The sequence below is a fragment of the Hyperoodon ampullatus genome (genome assembly GCF_949752795.1).
Source record: "Hyperoodon ampullatus genome assembly, chromosome: 5".
In the NCBI taxonomy this organism is placed as follows: domain Eukaryota; kingdom Metazoa; phylum Chordata; class Mammalia; order Artiodactyla; family Ziphiidae; genus Hyperoodon; species Hyperoodon ampullatus.
The window spans coordinates 6553486-6562110 of record NC_136918.1 but is presented as its reverse complement, the minus strand read 5'-3'; positions in this window follow the sequence as shown (position 1 = coordinate 6562110).

The following is an 8625-nucleotide window of genomic DNA, read 5'->3' as shown; positions in this document are numbered from 1 at the left end:
TCCCTAGAGCCCAGATCTTTGGCTAACCACAATCCCACAGGCTAGCCCACAGCTGTAGCCGGCGTGCTTACATGTGTCTGGGCAGGTGTGAGATGTGAGTGACTCTGAACACCCGCTTTGTGGCACTTTTCACACTTGTAATTGTTTAGTGATTTGTAATTCGTTCATGGTCTTTCCCATCCTCCAGGATCACAAACTCCCGCGAGGGCAGAGGCGGTTCTAGTTTGCATCCTGCTCTCTACGGCCTCTGGTGCCTGCTGCTGCCTCTGCCCTTTGCCTGTCTGCATCGCAGACACGGTCAGCCAGGAAGTATGTATCAGACACCTCGGTGCCAGGGCCTGTGACAGATGCAGACATTTTTCTTCATCAACCTATTCATTCCAGGAACATTAGCAATCATCTACTCTGAACCAGGCCCAGTGGCCAGGCGCTGATGGGATAGAGGGAAGCAAAGTAGCCATGTCCCCTCCTACCAGATTTTGTTTCTAAGCCTCATAGGCTTGCAAGGCAGGCATCATTATCCTCTTTTTCTACATGAAGCTCAAACAGGATGAGAAGGCTTCCAAAAGCACACTCCTGATTTGGAAGTGGCCGGGCCAGGCATCTCACCTCTTCCCCCTGCCCAGCACTGCCCCTCCTCCTGGCTGGGCAGAGCAGGAGGCAGAGAGAGAACCTGCAAATTAACTAGAGAAATTGGAAGATGCTGTTGCTTTATATGTTTCCCATAATAAGAGAAGAAAATAAAAGACCCTTGTAATCCACTAGCCACTGATGAACAAGATCTTGTCTGTAAGGCCCTTAACCCAGTGCCTGGCAGGTAACAGTCACACAACAAATCTAAGACAATAGTCTGTAATTACTTTTTTTTAAGAACAAAATGGGACCATTTTTTAAAACCCAAAAAGGAACAATTTTGCCCTCCAGGGGACATTCAGCCTTGTCTGGAGACAGTTGTCATAACTAGGGGTGGGGTGCTACTGACATCTAATGGGTAGAGACCAGGGATGCTGCTAAACGTCCTACAATGCACAGGACGGCCCTACAACAAAAAATGTTGTGACCCAAATGCCAATAGTGCAGAGGATGGGAAGCTGGTCTCCTGGAGATTTTCTTGCATCATTATTTTTTATAACATTATTTTCAGCAAACACAGAGAGATCGATTACATGGCTGATGACCTAGACTTAGTTGGAAGACTTTTTTTCTTGTAACCTAAGTATAGGATTAATCTGCTTTATCCCAGCTTCCCAGATGAGCTTCGGTGTGTTGCCACTCTTTGACTCATCCCACGCCCCCTCCATTTTGTTGGCTCTCTCAGGGACCATGGCGGAGTTAGACAAGACCTACTTCTTTGCAGAAGGAGTCAGGACTCCAAGACTTAGTTCCTATTTTTAAGTACTCTCCCTCTCTGAGTTCCTTCCCTCCCTGTCACAGGCCTGGAGGCCCCTCTTAGCCCCATTATGATCTTGAGGGAATGTTAATGCACTTCCAATAACGGGAAATCTGAAAGCCAGCACCATGTGATGTGAGCCCAGCCAGATTAGAACAACTTCAAATCCCTTTAGACTTAAAGAACAGTGGTCTTGTCGGAATTGTAGGGATAATTAGAAAATATGGTGCCGCTTTCTCTAATCCGGGTGAGGTTCTGGGATTGCAGAGGTGTCAGCTGGGAAGCAGCTACATTTTCTCTAACAGGTGAGGCTATAGAAGACCTTCTAAGACACCCTACACACATAACCAAAGGGACCCTAGTCCCTTTGCTCTACCTTGGCCAGAGCTTGGGTTCCTAGTATGTTGTATGTCAATTGCACCTCAATAGAGATCTTATTTTAAAAGTCAAAGCTCTATGGTGGGAACCTGGTTAAAACTCTGGCTGTAGAGATAAGGATTTCAATAAAATTCACAGAACAGGAGCCAGGAGGAGCCTTGGTGGTCATCTGACACCCCTCCCCCTGCTAGAAGCCAGAGAAGTGACTTGCTAAAATGGCCTACTGATGTGGAAGCTGGGACTCGAAGTCATGTTTTCCCAACTTCCGCTCTAGATCGCTTCCCAATCACAATGGCATCTAAGGAGAATAACCTCCTCACTGAATGCCATGCTGCCCACTCCCATGCTCTTCTTTCCAAATAGGGAGAAATCACAAGGCACAGCACTGGGGTCACTAAAAGGGCCACCTGCCATTCATGAAACATCTTTAAGTTTGCACGGAATTTTCATCCTTGTTATTGTGTGTAATCTTCTTAAAAACCAGGAAGAAAAGGCAGGTAGTGTTCAAGTGTCCTTGGCAGATGAGGAAACTGAGGCACTGTGGGGTTCAGTGACTTTCCCCAGGTCACTCAGATGCTAACAGCAGAGCAGGCCCTCAGCTGCAGTTCTCCTAACCCATGTTCCACGGCATCACCCACTCCTCTGAGGACTACATTTGTTCCAGCCCCAGGAAATCCAAAAGGCAGTAGAAACCTCAGGGTGCCCAGAAATCCCCAGTGGGAGCCATCACTATCTGCCCCCACCCCCAGGATCAACGGTCACTCTCGGGTCCCTCTGTCATGCAGGTGGTCCCCTCCTCCCAGCCTGCCTTACGTCCTGGAATGCCTGTCCCAAATCTCTGTTTCCATTCTGTTCCTGAGTCTTCTCCAGACCTGGATGGAACCCTGGACGCTGACCCATGCAGACCCCCAGGCCCTTCCTTTGTGGGCAGTCTCCTCATTTGGACCTGCACACCTTGCCTCTGCTCAGGGGCCCACCCAGACCCCACAGGACTCAGAGGGACCCTCCGTCTTGCAAGAAGCCCCTGCCCCTCTCCTGTCATCAGTGGCAGCCACCGAAGGGCTTCAAGTAGTACGAAAGGTATGTTTAATAGCTCCATGTTTAGAAAGACCCTACTGGAAGCCCTGTGGAGGGTGGATCATGAAGTGGGCCCAGTGGACCTGTGTCTGGGCCTCAGGCCCCAGGGTCTGTGCAAGGCTGACAGGTTGATCGATCTTCTCTGGAGTCCCAGCTTTGACACTGAGTCATTCTTTTGAAAGGAATAATAAATATACAGTAATAAAGGTTACCATTTTTGAGTACTTACCATATCCCAGGCACAGTGCTAGACCCCTCCCAACCATTTACTTATTGAGTCCTCACAATAACTCAATAACCATTTTTGATCCCCATTTTATAGATGAGGCTCCGTGCTATTCAGAAAGTTTATGTAAGCTGTCCAAGTGCCCCCAGCTGCAAAGCAGCAGAGCCCACAGTAAACCCAGATCCAAAAGCCCCGCTGGCTCTTAAGCAAGGGCTGGTTCCCATCCTATAACACACATCATGAACAGCACATCTAACAGGGCAGGAGAACAGAAGGGCTGGCCAGCGGGGCTTTCTCAGGAGCCCCGTGTCGGATAAGCTTGCATTTGTTCATTGTTCACTGGGGCAGAGCCCTCCCCGGGCTCTGGGACCTGAGCAGCCGCCCAGGGCAGAAGAGGCTGGTCTAGGAGGAGGTCTCAAGGCCCTTCAGAATCCTGATTCCCCTCGGCTCTGAGCTCAGGGATGTGAAAATGATACATGTGGGAACAGCGGGCCCCATTGTATTCAGGCTGTGCTCTCTTTATGGGTGGGCAGTGGGTGGGCATGATGCCGGTGGTGGGGGGCTGGGGAAAGGATGCCAAAAAAACCTGAGGTTCTTGTGTGTCCTAGAGATGGACCCTGGGTGGGTGAGCAGGTCAGTCCACAAGACCAGATACTTGCAAAAGAAGTGGAGGAAGAAAAGGTTTCATATCCTGTCCCCTTTTGGATTTCTGGATGCCAGTGGGAAATGCTGGTAAGAATCCAGCAGGACCTCAATCGGTAACGTTGTTAAATCTCTAGAACCTGAGATTTTGTTTATATTCACTTGTCTTTCATTTTTCTTATTCACCACCATACTTTGAAAAAAGAGACCTTTAGCTGATTGCAAAACGTCCCTGATCAGCCAGACTCTGGCCCTGGCCTGCCTCCACCTGCAGTATTTCCTCCGATGCAGAGGGCAGGCAGGCCGCCCTCAAGCCTGAGAAATCACTGAAAAGGGAGTCTAGCTGAGCTCCCAGCTCCCAGTCACAGCACTTTCCCTCCCTGGTTTCAACCTTGTTAGTTAAGAAAGCAGACTGGGCCTGCTTGTAAGGGAGATTACTGAGCCTGCCTCTCAAAAGCAAGGGCACCACTGTAAGAACCAGTTGGCACGGCGACTGAGCCAGGAAGATGCTTTCAAAATGGGCAATTTAATTTAAACAATCATTGCGTTTTTAACTAAATGTCACATTCCCATAATTGCAAGGACAGCTAATTGGGCACTTAATTGTTTGGAATCTTTTATTTCTGTGCTCTTAGTCCACTTAATGTGTGTGAATGCACACACACACACAAATTCCTCACAATATGGGCCAAGTTACTAATCCCATGGTTACCAATGACTGAAATTCTGAAGAGCTTGGTCTCAATGATGGACCGTTTGGTGGTGGTTGATTCATGGTTGATTCATCGGCGTCATCATTTCCTAATCGTGTTCACCCCAAGACGTCACCTCATCCCTCTTCCCACACCGAGGATGTTGACCCTCCTCCCATCCGGAGAAGGTTGATGAGGGTCAAGATATTGTCAAGCCCCATGCAGATGCACACCCACCGGGCAGAGATGAAATTTACCTAGTGGGGGGACTCTGACTTGGGAAAGTTATCACCTGGACCTTCATGCATTTTTAAATTCTGAAGCCCCTGGCCTAAGCACACACTTAGATTCACTTGTATACCCATCTTTTCTAAACACTAACCTCAGTGAAAAAAGCAGATGTTGTCCTCTGAGGGAGAAATTGCTTGGACTATGTGCAGGTGTGTTATTTGCTGTGATGAATCCTGGATTCCATGGCTATAGGCTTGGTGCCTGAACTGGAACTCAGCTCTTTGAGTTCACTGCTTTGATATACTAATTGCCATAAAATAGTCTTTGTTTTAAACGTTGTTTCCAAAACTCTGATCTGTGAACAGCTCCGTTTTGCTGGGTTCCTGTGTTAGCTGACTTCAGCGAGAATGTTTTCACCGTACCCTGGGACAGACTGTCCCTCCAAAAACAACATGGAGGGCTGGTTCACTCATCTTAATTATTTTTTAAAATCCAAATTGCTGCTCTGAATAAGCTAGAAGGAACCGAATGTGCTCAACTTGTGTTTCCGCCCAGGGCAGCAGGCTGACTCTGCTGTTTAATTGAGCTGAAATCCAGAGATGAAGAGCTGGGAGACAAGAGCCCGTCACCCCGTGGAGGAAATGGAAACCCTACTCATCTCAGATGACAAACGCCATTCTGACCTCTCAACGTTGACTGTGAGCCTTTTCAGTGCAAAGCTTTCCCTTTGTTCTGATTTCCTGACAACTGTTTAATCATGCTCTATTCATAGAAGTTACAGTAGAATTCTCTTGTTTCCCACATATCAAATAAGATAATGCACAGGGAAATCAAGTTCTGGAAACAAATATTTGAGTTATAAGTCTCCCGCCAGTCGTGAAATCCTCAATTGTGTTGAAGGTTAGATGTGTGGATATGGAACAGGGGACAGGGAGGGCATTTATCCTCCACAAATATTGCCTTGTAAATTTGCCCTCAACCCAAGGTCCAATCATCAATAAAATTTTAAAAATCTAATTTTAACAGCACAATGGAAAGACTTAAAGAGGGAAACTGACATTTATGGAGTATCTTTCTAGTATATTATTTTATCTGATTCCTACTATGACCCTATAACATAGGCTCCATTAACTGTATTTTATGGACAGAGAAACTGAGCTAGAGAGGAGAAATAATTGCCCAAGATTGCCTTCCCAAAAAGTTGCTGGGTTCTTAATCTTTTGCCACCCCATTCTGCTTCCCAAAACAGGTCATCTGCCACAAGTCTGACGTCCCGACCGCTGCCTGCCCAGCTGGTCATCGGTAGCTTTAGGTCAAGCAGCTGTTGCTGAAACTTCCCAAAGGCTCAGGGCTGTAGAACTGTCCTAAGGCCAGGCAAGGTGTTCGGCCACTCATTACAAAGCAACCGTGACCTGGTTTTATTCTGTCTGGTCCATTTCATCCCAGATGGCTTCAGGGACCTTGCAAGTCCCCTGAGCCCAAGAAAGGCAGTAGGGGGTACAAGCTTTTCTTTCTTTTTTTTTTTTTTTTAATAAAATCAATATATATATGACGTAGAAGAAAAAAGTCAACTCAATACAGAGAAATGCAGAGAATGAGAAATGAGAGTGAAAAATGAGAAATCCCATCATCCCGAGACAGCCATTGATAACATCTTAGCAAACACTCTCTTGGGCACTTTTCCAAACGTAAGTACACAACTGCAGGTATGTAGATCATCATCAAAAAGGTCTTCCTTGGGAATTCCCTGGTAGTCCAGTGGTTAAGACTCCATGCTCTCACTGCTAAGGGCCCGGGTTCAATCCCTGGTCAGGGAACTAAGATCCCACAAGCCACATGGTGCAGCCAAAAATGAAAAGGGGTGGGGTCTTCCTTTACATGTTGCTTCATATCCTGATTATTTTCACTCAGAAATTTTAAAATCCCAATCTTCAATCTCAACACTACAAGGTATTCCACTGTATGAATTTCCATCCTTTACCCAACCAATTTTTGACTATATAAATCATTTGTGCTTACGATTGTGGACAACAGTAGAAATATCCCCGAACGTATATTGTTTTTGTTTGTTTCATTTTCTCCTTAAGCATGAATTCCCAGAAGTAGAGGGCTAATCAAAGATCTAAGGCCATTTCTTTCTTTTCTTTTTCTTTCATTGCTATAAAAATCTGGTGAAAAAAAAAAGCTGGTGAACGGCCAACTGGACAAAAACAGCTGCCTCAAAATGACTAGAGGGAATTTTCTTTTATTCCTTGAGTTTTTCTTCTAGGCAGTGTTCTTCCTCTATCCTTTGCCTTCTGCGTGTGCTTGCTTTCATATTTACATATTTCTGTTTGCTTTGGTCATCATCATGTAGGTCCCTCTGACAACACTTCCTTTGTGGACTCTGTCCCAATGTACCCAAAGGCTGTTTGTCCTCTCCAAGCTCTAGAAACTGGGGTAATGCAAGTCTCTCCAATTTTTTATATCCTGAGCGTTCAGTAAGGAGGAGGACTCATGTATAAACCTGGAGGATTTTGGCTTTCTCTCCAGGGATTTTATTTAAGCTATAGGCAGCTCCCCTAGGCTTTAGAATGGTCCCTTATAATCCCCCTTCAGAAAGGAGCCTAAGGAATGTTAAGTCCTATTGCTAATGAGACCTTTCTAGGGTAGTTAGGGGCTTCTACTTGAGGCGCTTATGTCTTGTTTTTTAATTTTCTACAGAGTATCTTCTCATTACCTCAGTCTAGTGTTGCCAGATTTAATAATAATAATAATAATAATACCAGGACTCCCAATTAAATTTGAATTTCAGATAAAGAAAAAAAATAATTTTTTAGGATCCGTAAGTCCCAAGTATTGCATGGAATAAATATTATAATATTTATAAGTATAATTTAAAATTATATTGCAATGAACAAAGAATTATTCATTGTTTATCTGAAATTCACATTTCACTAGATATTCTGTATTTAAGCTGGCAGCCCTGCCTTTGTCACTCTTGCTCCAGATGGGGGCATAGTTGTGTGAATTCTCAGAATTTTGTTCACTCGCATTCTTCTGGAAAGTTTACAAGTCATGGCAAGTCGATCCAGACTTCTTTGCTTTGTTCCTTGACCGCCACTCTTTGGACTTTTTGGCATGAAGTTATACCCCTTTCCTTGATGGGCTGTTGCTGGTTCTTTTTTTTTTTTTTTTGCGATACGCGGACCTCTCACTGTTGTGACCTCTCCCGTTGCGCAGCACAGGCTCCGGACGCGCAGGCTCAGCAGCCATGGCTCACGGGCCCAGCCGCTCCGCGGCATGTGGGATCTTCCCAGACCGGGGCACGAACCCGTGTCCCCTGCATCGGCAGGCGGACTCTCAACCACGGCGCCACCAGGGAAGCCCTGCTGCTGGTATTTATTTGTGGGGTGGGGTGGATGGGAGGGGGAGGTTGGTTTTAATTCTGTGATTCTTTCATTAAGTATCCCAGTTAAGTGAGTTTGTGATCCAATGTCATTCTCTCTCTAGAGCTCAGGACTTATATTCTTTACTAGAACGTTTTGAAAAACACAAAGGTGAATCCAACCCATAACCCCCAGCAAATCTCCTTGGAAATGTTTTCTCTCCTTCCTAATTCTCTTATACTCCACCCCCTCTGAAGCTGCTCATCAGCCAAAATGCCCTCAAAATTATGACTCTCTACCTCCAGCCTTCACAACTTTCTTTTTCTCACCTCCTCCATTTTTTCTCTCAACTCTTTACTCTCCTGGTGTGGAGGACGGGTGGGAAAGTATTGAGGTAGGGATAGAATGGAACTGGGTAGAAATTAAGGGGGGTGGGTTCTCTTTGGTGGTCTGGGAAAGGAGCATATCTTTGAATCTCTCCATGCTAATAATTGGTATCTTATCTCAAGTTCAGTAGTGGCCTTTACAGTTTACTGGTTCAGGGGGCTTAAGTTGATTTGTCCAAAGTCACGTAACTAGTCAGGGATACAGCTTGAACCCAGACCTTCGGATTCCAAAGCC